At 37.6% G+C, this 20,395-nt stretch overlaps 1 long non-coding RNA gene across 1 annotated transcript; it reads left to right on the top strand.

Annotated features, from left to right (window-relative positions):
• The first annotated feature begins 2,577 nt into the window (after nucleotides 1-2,577).
• LOC124550877 lies at nucleotides 2,578-17,415 on the top strand. Its single transcript, XR_006967737.1, has 4 exons — nucleotides 2,578-2,682; nucleotides 4,028-4,111; nucleotides 17,058-17,111; nucleotides 17,279-17,415. It is a non-coding gene; the product is annotated as an uncharacterized LOC124550877 (long non-coding RNA).
• The last annotated feature ends 2,980 nt before the right edge of the window (nucleotides 17,416-20,395 follow it).

Here is a 20,395-nt window from a genome sequence, read left to right as displayed (position 1 = left end):
CACTTACTTTGTCTTTTGTTCCAGGTAGCACTCTGGAACTTTCATCCTTTTCATAAAAATCTGTTACAAGTCTTACTGTATTTTCAGAAAGAGTTTTACCTTTTTTTGGACCAGGAGTTTCCAAAATACCCTTTTCGGATTTTAGCTTTCTAGCTTGTCGCACCATGTACTCACTTACATAAAATTCTTTCATCACTTTATTTTGACTCCAAGAATCAGGAGCCAAGGTCAGAATCTGGATTTTTCTAGACCTCCCAACAGATGAAATCTTCTCTTTCATAAGAGAAATCATTACATCAAAATCCTTTGCTTTCTCAACCACACTTGTATCTTCTTCGTCATCATCAGAACTTGGTACATCATATTTTAATGCTTTTGAAACTGCCTTTTTTGCAGTCTTTTCAATACTGCTAACCTTCCTTTTAAAATAAGACCCTTTACTTTGTTCTGACAAGCCATGAAGCTCTATCGGTGTTAAACCTAAATTATCAAGAGCAATGTTTGTTTGTACGAGGGATTCATTTCTGGATTCCTGTGATTCTAATTCAACCATGACTTCATCATCTGTTTCACTTTCATTGACTTCAACTCTTTATTTTTCCTCACAAAAGTTACGGCATGTTGAGCAAAACTTTTGTCCAGGTTTTATGCTAATATTTTTTGTCAGTAATTGTTTAGAAAGATCCAAGCCTACACTTCTCAATGATTTTTTGATGGGCTTTTGTGTTTTTTTAGTGGGTCTACACATGTTGTTTGATACTTTTCAAAAACATTTAAAAAGTAGTAGCTGTGGTATGGACATATATTCTTAAATTCACACAGATTAATTCCAGATCGTAAGTGGATCAAATCTTTTTCTTCCTCGCTCAATTCAGATACCGGCTGTAACTGTTTTGAGGGTGTGTAGGTTGTTTGGAAACAGTCAGATTTTTTAAATAACCCTACGCTACAGGTTTGAATATCTGACATACTGATTTCACTTTTGGTCTGATTACTGTTCTGGTTACTTTTATAGGATATTGGAAAAGAATCTCTGTAAACTAAGTAACAGTACTTACTGAAAGTTCGAATAAACTTAATAAAATACTATCCAAGTACTATTTAACACTGTAATAATTTTTTACTTCAAAACACAGGAGTAACAAAATAAAATCCAAGCGTACATTGTTACTCGAAGAAGACAAAAACTTATTTTCGGTGTCTAAGTCACTTGGTACTTTATATTTTTAAAATATAATTAATATTATTTTAAAAATTAGATAACTATTAAACAGGTTAAAAAGCCAACATAATTTTTCTTTTATCTAATAGCCTATACAATTAAGAGTATTTTAAAACAAATTTGAACTTTCTATCAGATCTGAGACTCAAGATATTGAAGTTTTTGTAAAACTAAACATCCGTTTGCTAAAAAAAAACTTGTAAATTTTTATTCATTTGGAAGGTTTTAATATATCTTTATGGTAATTTTTTTTAACATTTAGATATAATACACAAACTTATTCCAATATTTCATACTGATATCTTGAGTATTCTTTAATATACAAATTTTTTTAGTTGTGAGGACACGTTTAAGTTAAGATTTCCGACTGCTGAAACAACGCCAAATCTAAAAACTTTAAAAATTTATAAAAAAAACTGAGATAGAGCAAAAAAATTTTACAAGTGCTTTCAGGATGATAAAAGAAGTAATTGTACCAAGTTTCATCAAAATCTGACATGGTTGGTGTCAAGGCCTGGGTGACTTGACATGGAATGACCCTACCACCAGTGAAAACATTCTTTACCTTTTTTGTTTTTGAGGATGTTGTTGTGACACAGTGTACTGAAACCAGAGTTCTAGATTAGTTTGGATGAGTTATCAGTTGACCTATTTTGTTCCTTTTCCTCTTTTAGTGGAGACAATAATGTCACCTAGTCTGAGGTCTTGGCTATGTCAGGAGGTTGCTTGAGTTGATATTCCAGATCCAAACAATGGAATTAATGGTATTACCTGTAATGATATTTATTTGTAGTGTCATTTGTGTATGCGACAGGCTTGTATGTGGAATGAGTCACAGCTTCCTGTAAGTACTGGTGCATATATAACTGTAATATTAAGATGCTATGAGTCTGATGAGTAGTGTATAGAAACAATAGGATATTCAGCAGTATTTTGTTTGCCACAGACAGTTGATTGGAATATTTCATAGTGTGTAGTATATGAACATCACAATTTTTTATTGTGCTGGGGAAAGTATAGACCTTTTCATACTGTAAAGTGCTATTGGGCAGTACTTCCTTAAATCAGCCTTTAGCAAGGATGTTTATTTCTTATGTCCTTGGTACAATCTGGCATGTGAGATGTTTGCATCTTGCCCCAGAATATTGTGCTGTAACATATTTGATGAAACAGGCTGACATCAAGATGCTGCAGCTACCAAAATGGGGGATCACTGTGTTACGACGATTTGTGCCTGGAGAACATTAAGTTACTGGATGTTAATAGTGGAATATTATTTTAGTGTAACGTGCATAGGAACCGTTACCACTTAAGTTACTTTAGGTGGTAATAGAATTTTTTCATTTCAGATTTTTACATTCTGTGTCAAAATATAAATTACTCTGCGACCAAGCCACCCCAAATCTGTGTTGGTCTGTCAGCTCAAATGGAGCCACTTGTGGTATGTGTGGAGAATGAAGGTACAGTGTCCTTTTTTTGCTTTGGGAGTGTGTTTGTGCTATAAAATGGTGAATTTATATTTGTCTGCTTCCATTCTCCATCTGTTAGTTACTGTTTTCCATGTTTTGTGTGTTCTCTTTCTGTAGTATATTAAGGCAGTATTGGTTGCGCTGTTGAACCTCAGTGCAGTTAATCTGAGTGTGACTAATGTTAAGGCAGAATATTGGTGTTTTTGCTGATACTGAGCTTTGCTAATTGTCAATGTTCCATATTTCATATAGACATCACTGTACATTGTGGACCTGGTGCACTAATTCACAATCTGCATTGACTTTGTGGATAAAATGAAAAACCAAAGCATTGATATTGTGGTAGTGCATTCATAGATTCTGCTCAGGATGGAAAACTGCATCCCTGCTTCTCAGTTTATCCCAGTATTTTACCATGAGTTGCTTATGTTGTGTATGAAGTAGGAGCTTTGAAAGTTTTCTCCAATCCATATGATGCACAAAAATAATTAATTTTCCTATATCCCAGAACTCAATTACGCCGAGCATGTCAGGTTTAAGCATTTACCTTAAGCTTGAAAATATTTTTTTTTTTTTTTTGGGGGGGGGGGGGGGGGGGGTATGGATTGTTACTTGAGGGAAGACAATATTTTTCTCTTTCATCCCAACGTGGTGTAGTGAAATTTAGCCTGTTCATGTATACGCCTGAACGGCAGTTGGTCTGTAGTTTTTTGGCATCCATATTTTCTGCATGTGAAATGTTCAGATTGTCTGCTGTCTTGTTTAATGTTCATGTATGAATAAAATATGGTGGAGCTGTTGAATAGTTCATAAACAGTGACACTATGTACGTTGGGCAATTTTATATGCATGACAGGGTGGTAACGGCATAAGTGGCAGTGATACAAGGGCATAAGCTGCACTTGCAACAAAGCAGTTACATGGATGACAGTAATTGCAGTTCCAGGGACTAGATGCTGCTTACGCCTGCAGTGCCATGCCTCGAATCTGCACGTTCCATCCAAACTTTAGAAAATTTTCCTTTTATCTTCACACTTCATTAGAGCTACCTTCCCATAGCTAATGTAGTGCTGTAGAAAATTGCATAAAGCTTTAATATGTAATGAGATATTTCTGACTTGCCAGCAGAACTTTCATGTATATTCGTGTTACTTCAGTTTAATGCATGTACTATTTTTTTTTAATTGCTCACTAAATCTTAAGAACTGCAGCTGCATGCTACCACTTCTTGAACTGGGATATCCTTAAACTGAGTTGTCAGTTTTTACCACAAAATTTCTCTTTCTATTGCTGCACTGAAAAAAATCTGCTTTGACATTTAACATTGCTTTTGCAGTGTGCAGACCAGCCGATCTTCTCTACAGAGCAGGCTAGAAGCCATACGTCCAGGATGTACTGCTGAGCGCTTGGTGGAAGTCAGGTATGGTTTGTGTAAGAGACTGGTTTATTAAGCTTATTCCTGTTGCTTTGTTTCATGTTTGCCTGATTGGCAGTGCTAATTATATTATGTGGCAATATCAAGTTATTTTCATTATGAGGTAACTATTAATGAAACACTGAAATTGAGAAATAAGAAAAGGTTCGTTATTATGGGTAAGTTTTTTGCTATGGCTACAGTGAGTGATATGTATACTTGGATAAGAAAACCTGTTTCTACTCATGGAGGTAATTCTTTAGTGTTTGTGTATTGTTCATTCACTTGTGAAACTGAGCTCTTAGCTGCGGAGTATACAGTCAGAACTCTTCAGTTCCAAAACAAGTGCTTCATTGTCCCACTGTTGAATTGCCAGTTACAACCTCCAGGTATTCTGGTACTTCACAAAAGTGCAACTGGATTCTGGGAAGTTGGTATCTTCTAGTTGTCTACTTTATCTGTGCAACAACAATATTACATTAGGAGAACTGTTATCAAATGCTGGTTAGGGTGTTTTGATAAAAAGTCAGGAAACATTCAACACTAGCTTCTCTTGTCAAAGACACAGATTTTAGCTCTAGCTCCTGATAATTTACTTTCGTCAGTGATATGCAAAAATGAAGATTGGTACAACGAATGTAACAGAATTATCTTTGTGATTAGTCTGTTGGGGTATATTGAGAAAATTGTAGCTTTGTGTAGTACCAATGAGATGTGCATAAGGGTTTACATTTTTATAATCTTGTGGTAGGTTTGATGTTGGATATTGCAGTAGATGGGACTGTCTTTCAGAAGAGGATTTGTAATTGGTGCCTTGGCCATGTTTGAAGGGCACTGAAAACTATTGAAGTTGGCTGTACAAAGCTACTTACCTGTTTTACATGCTCAGTTAATGTGGGTATACATTTGTTGTTTAGATGTAAAAAATCCTTTCTGATGTTTCTCAGTGTGTTAGTTTTCAAAACTGAGCATACAATTGAGCATCCAGATGACCTGACATTTATGATGTATGGTATGCCCTTGTTTAAATGAATTTAAAATGGGTTTTATTCACTTTTCATTGGCATTTGTTGATGTACTAGGTATCTGCTAGGGGGCACCTTGGTGGTGTGGTGTAGGTCAGTTCTATCACCCCTTCACCTTCCCTTAGGTTCTGAAAAGCAGAGGGAAGACATTGGGGTAGCGCACGCACACACACACACATATCCATCCACACTTATACAGACACAAGCAGACATATACAGAGGCAAAGAGGTTGGGCAGAGATGTCAGTTGAGGCGGAAGTGCAGAGGCAAAGATTTTGAATGACAGGTGAGGTATGAGTGGCGGCAACTTGAAATTAGCGGAGATTGAGGCCTGGTGGATAACGGGAAGAGAGGATATATTGAAGAGCAAGTTCCCTACCCTCTGGCTCCTACCCTTGTAATCGCGCCCGGTGTAAAACCTGTCCCACGCACCCTCCCACCACCGCATACTCCAGTCCTGTAACCCGGAAGGTGTACACGATCAAAGGCAGAGCCACGTGTGAAAGCACCCACGTGATCTACCAACTGAACTCCCTACACTGTGACGCATTCTATGTGGGAATGACCAGCAACAAACTGTCCATTCGCATGAATGGACACGGGCAGACAGTGTTTGTTGGTAATGAGGTCACCCTGTGGCTAAGCATGCCTTGGTGCACGGCCAGCACATCTTGGCACAGTGTTACACCGTCCGGGTTATATGGATACTTCCCACTAACACCAACCTATCCGAACTCCGGAGATGGGAACTTGCTCTTCAATATATCCTCTCTTCCCGTTATCCACCAGGCCTCAATCTCCGCTAATTTCAAGTTGCTGCCACTCATACCTCACCTGTCATTCAACATCTTTGCCTCTGCACTTCCGCCTCGACTGACATCTCTGCCCAACCTCTTTGCCTCTGTATATGTCTGCTTGTGTCTGTATATGTGTGGATGGATATGTGCGTGTGCGCGCGCGCGAGTGTATACCCGTCCTTTTGTCCCCCTAAGGTAAGTCTTTCCGCTCCCGGGATTGGAATGACTCCTTACCCTCTCCCTTAAAACCCACATCCTTTAGTCTTTTCCTCTCCTTCCCTCTTTCCTGATGAGGCAACAGTTTGTTGCGAAAGCTTGAATTTTGTGTGTGTGTTTGTGTTTGTTTGTGTGTCTATCGACCTGCCAGCACTTTTGTTTGGTAAGTCACATCATCTTTGTTTTTAGATATATTTTTTCCCACGTGGATATATAATAATTTATTTTAGTTTAATATTAAATATTCACTTAAAGAGTATAAAAACTTTTCAATCAAGAAATGTTTCAGTTTCACTTTGAATAAGTTCCCTTTGTGGCACCTTATAGAGCTCGGTAATCTGTTGTACCATATTTGACCACTAATGCATGGACTATGGTCTGTTGTTTTTAATTTTGTTCTTTGTCTGTAGTAGCAGTCTTTATTTCTTGTATTATAGGCATGCATATCAGAGCACTTTGTTTTGATGTGTCAGAAAAAATATAGTTAATTTGTAAAGATACAGTGAGTAGACTGTGAGGTATTTATGATGAACAAAGATTTCCCTGCATGAATCTCTATACCCTAATCCATGGATAATTCTGATTGCTCTTTTCTGTAGGGTTAATATTCTGTTTATATGAATGTCGGCAGCACAACCCCATATCTCTATTCCATAATTAATCTGTGCAAAAATGGTTCCATAATAAATTGTTTTTAATGTGTGATGTGGAACTACTTTTGATAACTGGCTGATAAGATGTAATGAACTGCTGATTTTATTGCATAAAAATTTGATATGGTTTACCCATCTTAGATTTTCATCTAGGTGAATACCTAGAAATCTGCAGCCTTCTGAGTCCACTTCTTCAATTCCACCTATGTTACTGATAGAGATTTGGTGTGAGTTTGTAAGTTTAAAAGGCAATAACTGAGATTTACTGATATTAACTTTCAAACCTTGATCTACATCTACATCTATACTCCGCGAGCCACCTTACTGTGTGTGGCGGAGGGTACTTATTGTACCACTATCTGATTCCCCCTTCCCTGTTCCATTCACGAATTGTGCGTGGGAAGAACGACTGCTTGTAAGTCTCCGTATTTGCTCTAATTTCTCGGATCTTTTCGTTGTGATCATTACGCGAGATATATGTGGGCGGTAGTAATATGTTGCCCATCTCTTCCCGGAATTTGCTCTCTCGTAATTTCGATAATAAACCTCTCCGTATTGCGTAACGCCTTTCTTGAAGTGTCCGCCACTGGAGCTTGTTCAGCATCTCCGTAACGCTCTCGCGCTGACTAAATGTCCCCATGACGAATCGCGCTGCTTTTCGCTGGATCATGTCTATCTCTTCTATTAATCCAACCTGGTAAGGGTCCCATACTGATGAGCAATACTCAAGAATCGGACGAACAAGCGTTTTGTAAGCTACTTCTTTCGTCGATGAGTCACATTTTCTTAGAAGTCTTCCTATGAATCTCAACCTGGCACCTGCTTTTCCCACTATTTGTTTTATGTGATCATTCCACTTCAGATCACTCCGGATAGTAACTCCTAAGTATTTTACGGTCGTTACCGCTTCCAATGATTTACCACCTATGGCATAATCGTACTGGAATGGATTTCTGCCCCTATGTATGCGCATTATATTACATTTATCTACGTTTAGGGAAAGCTGCCAGCTGTCGCACCATGCATTAATCCTCTGCAGGTCCTCCTGGAGTACGTACGAGTCTTCTGATGTTGCTACTTTCTTGTAGACAACCGTGTCATCTGCAAATAGCCTCACGGAGCTACCGATGTTGTCAACTAAGTCATTTATGTATATTGTAAACAATAAAGGTCCTATCACGCTTCCCTGCGGTACTCCCGAAATTACCTCTACATCTGCAGATTTTGAACCGTTAAGAATGACATGTTGTGTTCTTTCTTCTAGGAAATCCTGAATCCAATCACAAACCTGGTCCGATATTCCGTAAGCTCGTATTTTTTTCACTAAACGTAAGTGCGGAACGGTATCATATGCCTTCCTGAAGTCCAGGAATACAGCATCAATCTGCTCGCCAGTGTCTACGGCACTGTAAATTTCATGGGCAAATAGGGCGAGCTGAGTTTCACATGATCTCTGTTTGCGGAATCCATGTTGGTTATGATGAAGGAGATTTGTATTATCTAAGAACGTCATAATACGAGAACACAAAACATGTTCCATTATTCTACAACAGATTGACGTAAGCGAAATAGGCCTATAATTATTCGCATCTGATTTATGACCCTTCTTGAAAATGGGAACGACCTGCGCTTTCTTCCGGTCGCTAGGTACTTTACGTTCTTCCAGCGATCTACGATAAATTGCTGATAGAAAGGGGGCAAGTTCTTTAGCATAATCACTGTAGAATCTTAAGGGTATCTCGTCTGGTCCGGATGCTTTTCCGCTACTAAGTGATAGCAGTTGTTTTTCAATTCCGATATCGTTTATTTCAATATTTTCCATTTTGGCGTCCGTGCGACGGCTGAAGTCAGGGACCGTGTTATGATTTTCCGCAGTGAAACAGTTTCGGAACACTGAATTCAGTATTTCTGCCTTTCTTCGGTCGTCCTCTGTTTCGGTGCCATCGTGGTCAACGAGTGACTGAATAGGGGATTTAGATCCGCTTACCGATTTTACATATGACCAAAACTTTTTAGGGTTCTTGTTTAGATTGTTTGCCAATGTTTTATGTTCGAATTCGTTGAATGCTTCTCTCATTGCTCTCTTTACGCTCTTTTTCGCTTCGTTCAGCTTTTCCTTATCAGCTATGATTCGACTACTCTTAAACCTATGATGAAGCTTTCTTTGTTTCCGTAGTACCTTTCGTACATGATTGTTATACCACGGTGGATCTTTCCCCTCGCTTTGGACCTTAGTCGGTACGAACTTATCTAAGGCGTACTGGACGATGTTTCTGAATTTTTTCCATTTTTGTTCCACATCCTCTTCCTCAGAAATGAACGTTTGATGGTGGTCACTCAGATATTCTGCGATTTGTGCCCTATCACTCTTGTTAAGCAAATATATTTTCCTTCCTTTCTTGGCATTTCTTATTACACTTGTAGTCATTGATGCAACCACTGACTTATGATCACTGATACCCTCTTCTACATTCACGGAGTCGAAAAGTTCCGGTCTATTTGTTGCTATGAGGTCTAAAACGTTAGCTTCACGAGTTGGTTCTCTAACTATCTGCTCGAAGTAATTCTCGGACAAGGCAGTCAGGATAATGTCACAAGAGTCTCTGTCCCTGGCTCCAGTTCTGATTGTGTGACTATCCCATTCTATACCTGGTAGATTGAAGTCTCCCCCTATTACAATAGTATGATCACGAAACTTCTTCACGACGTTCTGCAGGTTCTCTCTGAGGCGCTCAACTACTACGGTTGCTGATGCAGGTGGTCTATAGAAGCATCCGACTATCATATCTGACCCACCTTTGATACTTAACTTAACCCAGATTATTTCACATTCGCATTCGCTAATAACTTCACTGGATATTATTGAATTCTTTACTGCTATAAATACTCCTCCACCATTGATCTTGGAAATAAGTAGTTATTTGCTGTAGTCCCTTAGTTGCTACCAACGTTAACTCATCCAAGAAATAAGTGAGGTATCGTCTGCATAGGTTACCAATTGGGAGTTGAAAGGTTGCTCTATATCATTTATGTACACTAGGAAAAGGAAAGGGCCCAAAATTGGGCCCTGGGGTACACCTTGTGTGACTCTCTCATATTTGGACTGGAAATTAATGATCTGATTATTGATTTTGTAAGTCAGCTTTGTACACTGCATGCGGTTAAATAAATATGTAGCCAGCAATTGCATGGATGCAGCATTTACATTGTATGACTAAAGTTTACATAAAAGTAACTCATGGTTTACCGAGTCAAAGGCTTTAGTAAGGTCTAGAAATATGCCAGCTGTTTGCATTCCTTGATCAAGGGCACCATACATTTTGTGAAGAAATTCCATAATTGCTGTGATAGTACTATGATCTTTTCGGAATCTGTGTTGTGTCTGTGTTAGGAACTTATATTTCAAGAAATAGTCATTAAGTTGTCAGCAGAACAACTTCAAATACTTTGCTGAAGACAGGTACTAATGATATGGGCCTGAAATTTGAAACCTCTTCCTTGGATCCTTTTTTATGCACTGGTTTAACTGTGCTCCATTTCAATACATTTGGAAATGTATGTTCTGATACTGCAGTTTACCAGGTGGGTTATTATTTTAACTAATTCCTTATTACATTTTTTAATCACAATACTACTCAAACCATCCCATCCAGATGAGAACTTATTCTTTAGGTTATTTATTATCCTGCCTATTTCTTTTTCACTTACTTGTTTGAATTCAAAAGGTGGCTCTTCAAAGGGGCAGAGCTTTACCTCACTACTCACAACTGTGTTATTAATTGGACTAACAGCTGCAGATATAAAGTATTTATTGAAAACCTTGCAGACTTTATTAGGATCTTTAATTGTTTCCTCCATGTCTTATAACTAAAATTTCAGTTTCTGGCTTCAGTGTGACTTAAAGATTTTCTTGGCTTCATTGTACTTGGCCTTAAAAACCTGCAGGTTTGTTGACTTGTGTAACACATCCAGGTCTTGGATGTTTTGCCTGAGTTTTATCATATTTGCTGGAAGTATCAGTCTGTTGGCTTTTGCACTTTGGTTATGGGTGAACACATCTTTGTATTTTCTTAACAGGGCAGCATCTGTCAAAGTGTCTTAGCATAGTATCATAGAATTTGGCCCATTTGTTTTCAGATCCTTCAGTCTGGTAAACCAGATCCCAATCCTCTATAGCTAATTTATTTCTTAGGGCAAGGATGTTACCCTCTTTTAGGATTCTTTTAGTTTCGATAACTTTTGTCATTTTTGGCATGCTTGTGTTCACATACTCTACAAGCTGGCATTTGTGGTCAGAGTAGTGAAAATCCATATTCCAGCACCTAACACTGTCTTTAATATGTTTACATAGTATTGCTAGATGTGGACTTTGTTACCCTGGTATCACTATTTACTACATTTATGAGATTATATGAGTTAAGAGCATCTATTAACCTCATATTACACAGACTGGAAGATTTTGCCTCAATATTCAGATCACCAAGTATAGTTAGGTCACTGGGACCACAACGTCCCACTACTCTGCTAAATATGTCTATGAAGCTAACTACATCAGCCTTTGGTGGATGGTAAATCCCAATAACTTTTTCTCATAACCTCTTTACACTCTTTGGTGTGGACTTCAATGCCTGTCACTTCAATCAAGCCTTCTTTGTTGTACTGGTCTAGATAGTTTATTTTCTTGTACTCGAGATTCTCACTAATGTAAACTGCCACACCACCACCCTTATTTTGCTGTCTACAATAACTATTTGCTAAGGAGTAGCCCTCTAGTTTACAGTAAATAATTTCATCAGATTTTAATCCATGCTCAGTTAACACTACTATATGAGGTGACTGTTCACTTACAAAAACCTGTAATATATTAAGCTTATTTCTAAGGTACTGTATGTTTAGGTGCATGAGCCTTAGTGGTATTTTTAACTGGTCACTCTGATTATCTTCCTTTAAAATGCACTGAGTTGGTTCACTTACATAAGTTCTGGATCCAGGCACTAAAAGTGTTCCTGTTCTTTGGCGATCTTGCATTTCTCGATCTACTACCCAACCTGGCTTCTGTCTGTCTAGTTGTCAAGGTAGCTGTTGAGGTGCCTTCTTGCTCCGTACAGTCTGAGGAGTTGCTGAGCTGCCTGGTGTTGCAGTAACTGGAGTTGTATACTCCACCACATTTGATTAAGTGATGCTGAAGAGTCTGCAGTTGATGCAACAGCTTCTGTTGTTCTAACTAGCTGGCTTGGCCAGTTGTTTTTACCCAGTCCTGGGAATTTGTTAGTTGCTTTACTTTCCCACAAAAACATGTCACTTTGAACTCTGGGTTTTATTGGTCTTGAGGATCTTCTAGAAGCACAATGTGTTTCCGGACTTTTGAATATCCTGTTCCTGCAAACTGATCTTCCTACTCCATTGTTCGTTACTGTCCTCTTAACAACATTGTGGTTGATTTCTGGTACTGTAATTTTCTCTTGCTGTGGAATTATTTGCTCAGTTCCATCTGGATCCTTCCACTCAAGTGATATTGCAGGCTTTAGTTAATTTTTTGGAGAGATGGTTGCAAGTAGAGTTCTGGCCATTTCTTCCTTGCCATTAGCATTTAGGTGTAGTCCGTGAGAAGTGTACCAGTCTCTGTTCTCAGGGACTGTTACAAACTGAGTGTTTTGGAAAGATTTCACTATTTTGGCTATTTTCCTATTTGTTCGCCTGGTTTCATCGTTCACACAAGACCAGCTTTCAGGATCATATCTATGGGGTATCCCTACTATGATTACATTTGTGTGCTGAAGCTTAATTAATGCTGATATTATAGCATTTAATGCCTTGTCTGCTTCATTTTTGGCTACATCATTTGTGCCACCCCAGATTATAACTGTGTCATTCATTGTGAGATCTTGTAAGTTGTTACAGCTTTCAAGTATTGAAGTTAATGGTGCACCTGGTATAACATTTCCTTGAATTACGAAATTATTATGACTTTGATGCATTAAGTTAGCTGCAACTGATCGCCCATGGCTGTCTGCAAACACTGTTATTCTTTTTTTGTGTTTAGGTGAACTTTTTGTGTTAGTGCTGTGTCTGTTGTATGAATGTTTCTTGCTACTTAAGCTGTTTTCTTGAACTATGAAGTTTTTATTTACCCCAGGGCTTTGTTGTTCACAATTTTCATCTTTTTGTAGCACATCAAACCTGTTCCTTGTCGTAATGTATAACGAGCGCTTGGCAGTTTTCACCTTACACTGCTTTGTAGGAAAATAGGTAGTATAAGGAAATTGAAAATAATAAACTGATACCATTTCACTGTTATTGTTTATTTTACAATAACTTGCATTTATAAAAGATTTAACCCATCGTCTTTCCAAAACAAAAATTTAAGGCCAAATACTATGTTTGGAAAGCATTTGGTACGGAGTGTAACATTCCACTCACCACAATTTGTTCTAGGCTTCCCTTTACAATACTCAGACTGACATAATCTTCACTTTTCTCATTTCTTGGGCACACAGTTTCTGGTCGTATCATGGTGGGACATGACACAGGATTCATAGGTGTTCCATTAGTTGACATTTGATATGTTCTGGGAATTTGTTTTCTGAACCCTTTCAGCGGGAAAAGTTCCTTCATTGCACCTCTTGGAAGCCAGTTGTGTATTTGTAACCATTATATCTACAGTTATAAAAACAAAAGGGAACCAGTATTGCGATTAACCATGTACTGCAATTCTATATTTCTCTTTTAGACATCCATGAAGATTGGCACATCCATGATATTCTTGTGTGTTCAGTGCATGTTGTTTTGGAATACTGAGCTTTTGTTTCTGGGATGAATTCCTACGTTAGACTTTGACTGTGGGGTGTACAGGGTCAAAATCAGTTCCTAGTACAACATACTTCTTACCATTCCATTTTGTGACAAAGATTTCCTTCTCTATCAAATTCAAGCTGAGAACCTCCCCTCCCCACGTTTCTTTTTCATTACCTTATCTGGTGATAAGGTTGACGTTATTGTTCTGCTTTCTCTTATGGTTGCACATGCACAGAAGCCTAGTCCCTACTGGTGGATGTGGTCATGACTAATAATTAGTGACAATGGACAGCATATCCAAAAGTACTTTGGAACTCAGTGATAGATCCTCATTGTCATCATTCTGGTCCTTCCCAGTCTATAGTAAGATGTAAGGCCCATGGTTTGCATCCAAAGTGTGTGGACTTGAGTCTGATAAACTACTTTATAAGATGTTTCCCATATTGAAATGTAATTCAGGTTTCAGTTAAAGATACCTATTATGAATCAAAGAATCTTTCACTGTTTGAACACAAAGGTCATCATCCTCAGACCAATAATTTCTTTCACTGCGTAATTTGATAGCCAGTAAAGAACCACAACACAACAAATACACGAATTTCATTAGGTACAACTGAAGAATGTATTTTATTTTTACATTTCCCAACATATCTGGAGTTTCCTCTCCAGTGATTCTTACTGTTGTTCAAACAGCTGTATGGTACTGCTCATTTACATCCAGATCTGCTTCTATTTCTTCATAAAATCAGATTCTGCTGCCTATTCAACCATTCCCAAATTCTGGTGTGTCATGTGAAAGAAGTCTGGGAAGAACAAAATACAGAACATTTATCAAGGAAGTGCCCAGTGTTGGCACATGAGGACAGCAGGCTTTGATGCACTGGAACACAAAATACAATAAAGTATTTTGGCCTACACACACTACTACAGTATTGCTTATGCAGCAACCAGAAAGTGACAGTGATCTTACCATAGGTGCTGCCTCACTAATAAAAATAGAAATAAGCAGCAGGTTCTGAGAAAGTCCACTATTTTTAACAGTCTTGAACTGAATAACTGTATGGGAGATATAACATAAGTACTCATTGTCAAAGGAAACTTCACCTTACCAGAATGATGGCGCAAGCAGCGTACACTGTAATGGAGGGCAGTGGCCACACATGGGTTAAACATTGTTCATAACTCTCCTGGAAGCCTTTCATGTTGTTTTTCCTTTCATCTCTTCCCAAAAAATACGTAAATATCTGGCAGATGGACACTAAAGAATGCTAAACATTCACATAATCAAAGCTGATTTAATTTATAATTTAACAGATTAGTAGCGATAAAATGAATTTTTTGTAGTGTGCCTCCCAAATCCATAAGGGAGAAAATCTAATGCTGCATGAAATACATCCGTTCATGAATTTTTTCCACACTTACTCTATTTCACAGCGTACATCCAAAATTATTTTTCAACCGTAGGTGCACCGAATCGGAAGATTGGCATAGTACAGTGTGGAGTAAATGTATGCAATGTGAACGAACATAGCTGTTGCCAGGTCAGCTTACTAAAATACTGGTGTAGTGAGAAAATGGTAAAGAATGCATACAGTTCCTACTTTCATTCTCACCTTTAATATGGGGTCACTTTTGTGAAACTTGAAAGCAGCTATGAGCACATTCAAACATCATGTTTGGATGAAAGCCTACTCTTTTGTAAAACTATGAAAAAGATTTCTGGTATTCCTCTTTTACCATGTACCTACATTAAGGAAAATAAAAGTAGAAGGGAAGCACAGTATATTCAAAAAATGGATCACCACCACTTCACCAGGCAAAGAAGAAAATTATACGTCACTCACGTCAGATTTTCAGCATCGCTGCTTTCACACCATTCAAAAATATCTAATTTTATGAAATGCACAGTGGGCACACATCATAAATGAAGTGTTATTTGCAGTATTAATGTACGCATAAACTGCTTTCACTTGTGTAAACTACTTACCGGTAGACTTTTCCAATGTCGTATGCATAAGCTGCTTTTGTAGAAAATGGGATCAAAATAGTACAATAGTGGTTTTTATGAGTACAAAACAGTCCTCAACTGGTCTTCATTTGTTTTAAATTGCAGTATTAAGGTAAACTGTTTTCCCTGAACAAATGGCCTGTTTTTGTGGCTGTTAGTTCTCTTAATCCTCATGCTTATATCGGCAAACTTCATTTTATAGTCATCCAGTGTCTTTTATGTTTATTATGTGAATTCAAGGAGAGAGGTGAGAAAGGGGGTGGGGAAGGAATATTGACATGTGCTGCATCAGGACTCTGCGCGGCATCAATGGCGATGAGTGAATATGAGTGGGATTCGAAGTTGGGAACCACAGCGCCACCCAGACACAATGTTTATTGCAGCTATCTTGGCACACCTCTTCCTACCTTGTGCCACCTGTCTACAGTCCCTGTTCTTTTCCTCCATGCTCATTACTTTCAGATTCCCGAAGGAGATCTCACACTGAATGTGGTTTATCTATTGCCCATTGAGGCAAATTAGTTTTGTGTGTGTGTGTGTGTGTGTGTGTGTGTGTGTGTGTGTTCTTTTGAACATGCCTGAAGGAATGGTCACTGTGGATTTGTGTAATTTCATATTAGTCAATGTGCCACGCACTGAGCCTAGAGTGTTGTTGTCTGCCCACTCTTGATTTAGTTTCAGTCCTGTTGTGACATTTGCTAACATGATGGTCGTTTCTGTTGGTGTAGGACTCCATCCACACAAAGGCATACATTAATGGCATATGCTTCAGCATAATCTAACTTTGTGGTTTGCACAATTGAGGGTGTTAGTGAAGAATCATCCCACGTATATAATGGTTTGTTTGTGTCCAATTTTGTGTGGCCCTCAGCATAGATATTTTTCCAAATCATGGAATTGCTTGTGTAGACAAAATATCAGCTGATTTTGGATAAAAGGAATTGTTAGATGCTGGTTAGCTTGAATGAATGATTTTACACGTGATGGATACCACAAAATATCAAAATATGGGTATGGCAAAAAGGCATTTCAATGCAGCTGTTCCTCAAGGTCCCATATCAAAGGTAATAATTGAATCCATGCTTCTCTGTTCAGGTATTGCTTATTGAAGTCCAAGAACTAATGACACAGCTGCATGCTCAGAAATGATTAGAGCTACTTTATCAGCATAATGAATGGTGCAGGAAATGTCTGCATACAATCTGAAGTTGTATTTGTTTATATCCATGCATCGACCATGTATCTATTTTTATAACTGCCTGTATCTGTCCAACTATTGAAATCCTATGGCATGTGAGACAATGGTGTGAATTGCTATTGTATTTATGTTGACTTTGCTATCTTTGTTTCCGTATTACAGATGTAAGTAGTTGCTTGATTGTATGTTAAAATATGTTCATTTCACCATTTTTGGCTGTAATGATACTGCCTAATGTAACACAAATATTTCAATTGCAGTGCAAGAGAGACACAAAAATACTTCCTGAATCCAGAGGCGCGAATTTTCGTGAGGTACGGTATACTCATGTTTGATATAATTAAATCTCTTCTTGTCCACCTAGTACTCATACTTGATACTGTGCTAGTCTTCAAATGTAATTGTAGTGTCAACTGCCAAATAGAATTTTCTGTTGATAAACTGTCTCAAATTAATATCAGCAACTTTTATGTCTTTACAGTGCACTCAGCGAGACAGGTCCACATCCTGTGGACCTTTATCCCACATCCACCTTGAATCCATGGGCACCGGTGTTCCACGGGTAGAGTATAATTGTGTTCAATGCATCATTGATAGTTGCTCGTCAAACTGTACCCATATTATTTCAGTAAAATAACTGAACCAGAAAGTGACATTTCAAGTTAGGCACTGATAATTCAGACATTGGGACTCAGGATGAGGTGTAAATGTATTTCAGAAGTGGGACACGAGATACAAAAGGAGACAGTTGTGACACGCTAGTCAGTGACTGGCAGATGCGATTATATTGCTGATGTTGCAGCTTGCTGGGCCCATTTGATACATGACCATTATTGTTGGGGTGTGTGTGCATGTACAACTGAGAGCTTGGAACCCGAGAAACAGAGGGGCAGTTTTATCATTCTGCTGCAATATTGTAAACCTGTACTGAGGGTGGTGGGACTGTCAAATCAACGCTAGTCACTGACAATACCTATATTAGCCTTATTTGATATATGGCTGTTTAACTGAACGAGTAGTTGCTGCTTCTTCTTTGTAGCTTCATACCTCCAATTCCGCTCCACCACAGTGAGACAGTGTTTGAGGCTGATCTGTATTGCATTGTATTGTATTTTTATTGATCCAGGCAATCATAGTATTGTATAGCTGTACATATGATATTGGATAGGTCAAGTGAGCTATTTACAATTAATTTTTACAAATTGATTTTTACATTATTTTGTAGCAAGGAAATTATCTATCTTAAACAAAACAGTTAATACAAATCATAGAATTGTCAGGTTGTACATACGATATTGGACAGCTCAAGGGAACATATTTGCAAGTAATATTTAATAAATAGATTTTACATTATTCTGCAATGAGGAAGTTAGTTATCTTTAACAAAACAGTAAATACAAATGTTGTATGGTAAAATACAAACAGCCAATACAAATGTAATAGTAAAGTAGTCCAGTGTATTTCATAGACATGCACAGTATATAATAATCCAGTATATTTCATAGACATGCACAGTATATAATTTTCAGACCTAATTGAACATTTATCATATTGTTTACATTTTTAACCCCTTTCAAATAAATGATCAACTGCATAAAAGCAATGGTCCAAGAGATATTTTTTTAACTTATGTGTGAAGGCTCTTGGGTTCTTTGTTGCTTTGATTTCATTTGGTAAATTATTATACATTTGTATCCCAACATTTAAAACACTTTTTTGGTTGCAGGTAGTTCTGGACTGAATCATATGTTGGTCAGATTGCTGCCTTGTTGCATAGTTATGAATATCTCCATTGAATTTTAGTGTGCAGTCATTGTTTAACAGGTATGACTTGACAAATGAGACGATGTTATAAATGTAAGCAGAGGGCAATGTCATAATGCCATTTGTTTTGAAATGGTGTCTGCGTGATTCGTTATGTCTTAGATTACATATTATGCGTATTGCCTTTTTTTGCATTTTGAAAATATATCTACCTCCAGGTGAGTTCCCCCAAAATATGATTCCATACTGTAATGTAGAATGGAAGTAAGCATAAAATACATGTATGAGAACAGATTTTGAGACTGATTTTTTGAGTATCCTTAAAATGTAACACACAGTTGAGAGCTTTTTTGAGATATAATTTGTGTGAGTCTCCCACTTAAGGTTTCCTTAAAGCCATATGCCAAGAAACTTGACAGTCAACACACACAAGCTCTTGGTTATTTAGAATCACATCAGGCATTTCTTGTTTTTGGGATGAGAGTCTGAAGTTGATGTACGTTGTTTTCTGTATGTTTATAATCAGTTTGTTGTCGTTGAACCATTTGCTGAGTGACGAGATAAGCGGTTTAATTTTTTGGTTGTGGTCCTCTGTATCAGTACTCGTTATTAGTATACTAGTCATCGGCAAATAGTGTGGTATGTCCTGTAGCAAGCTTCGTGCTTATATCTTCAATGTATAGCAGAAACAGTATGGGTCCCAGGATTGAGCCTTGTGGCAAACCATATCTAATGGGCATTGTGTCAGAGGAGTGGATAGTAGATCGATGGGTGGTTGTATTCTTCTTTTCAAAATTAATTTCAACTTTTTGAAATCTGTTTGACAGGTAAGATTCTAACTATTTGATTGCAATTCCTCTTATACCTTTATTTGCTAACTTCTTAAGGAGTATGGTATGGTCAACTACATCAAAGGCTTTGGATAAATCTAAAAAGATACCAGTAGTGATTTCCTTGTTATGCAGTGCTTTTAAGGTGTTGTTGAGATATTCATAAATAGCTGTTGTAGTTGTCTTTTGCTTTCTAAAACCATGCTGGTGTTTTGTCAATAAGGATAGTTTATTAGTAAAGTCTTCCAATCTGGTGTAAAATAATTTTTCAAATATTTTTCAAATATTTTTGAGAATGAGCTGAGTTGTGCTATGGGCCTGTAATTGGCTACATCATTTTTAGAGCCCTTTTTGTGAAGTGGGGTAATTTTAGAAGTTTTTAGTAGGTCAGGGAAAACTCCATTTGTAAAAGATGCATTTATTATGTGGGTTAGGGGTTCTACAATGGATTCTCCGCATTTGTTTACAATTAAATCAGGAATGTTGTCACTACCACTGGAGTACTTATTCTTTAGTCCTTTTATAGCTGTAAGTACTTCAGTATTGGACACTTTGTGAAGAAACATTGATGCCTGTACTGGTATGGTTTCTATTAGTGTTTGGTGTTGAGTATTTGGTCTGTGGCAGTTATTTATCAGGTTTTCTGCTATTTTACTAAAATAGTCATTAAAACCATTTACTATTTTTTGGGGATCTGATGTGACTTCATCATTTAGGTTTAGTTTTAATGTTTTGTTTATAACATGCTGCTTACTGTTTGTTTCATTTTTTACAACTGTCCACAAGCCTTTCATTTTATTGTTAGATTCCTTTATAAATTTATCATTGTATAATTTTTTTGCTTGTTGGATAACTTTTCTGTTGATTGCAAAATAGGTCTTACAATATGACCTAAACTGATCATCGATGTCATGGGGTTTCATGTGATTTTTTAAGTCATGCTTTTTTTGGCTGGAAATCCTTATCCCTTTTGTTACTCATGAGTTTGTGTGTTTGTTTCCGAT

Source organism: Schistocerca americana, chromosome 9, assembly GCF_021461395.2.
Source record: "Schistocerca americana isolate TAMUIC-IGC-003095 chromosome 9, iqSchAmer2.1, whole genome shotgun sequence".
Classification (NCBI taxonomy): domain Eukaryota; kingdom Metazoa; phylum Arthropoda; class Insecta; order Orthoptera; family Acrididae; genus Schistocerca; species Schistocerca americana.
The sequence above is the reverse complement of the archived record's forward strand: the minus strand, read 5'-3'. Positions and strand labels throughout refer to the sequence as shown.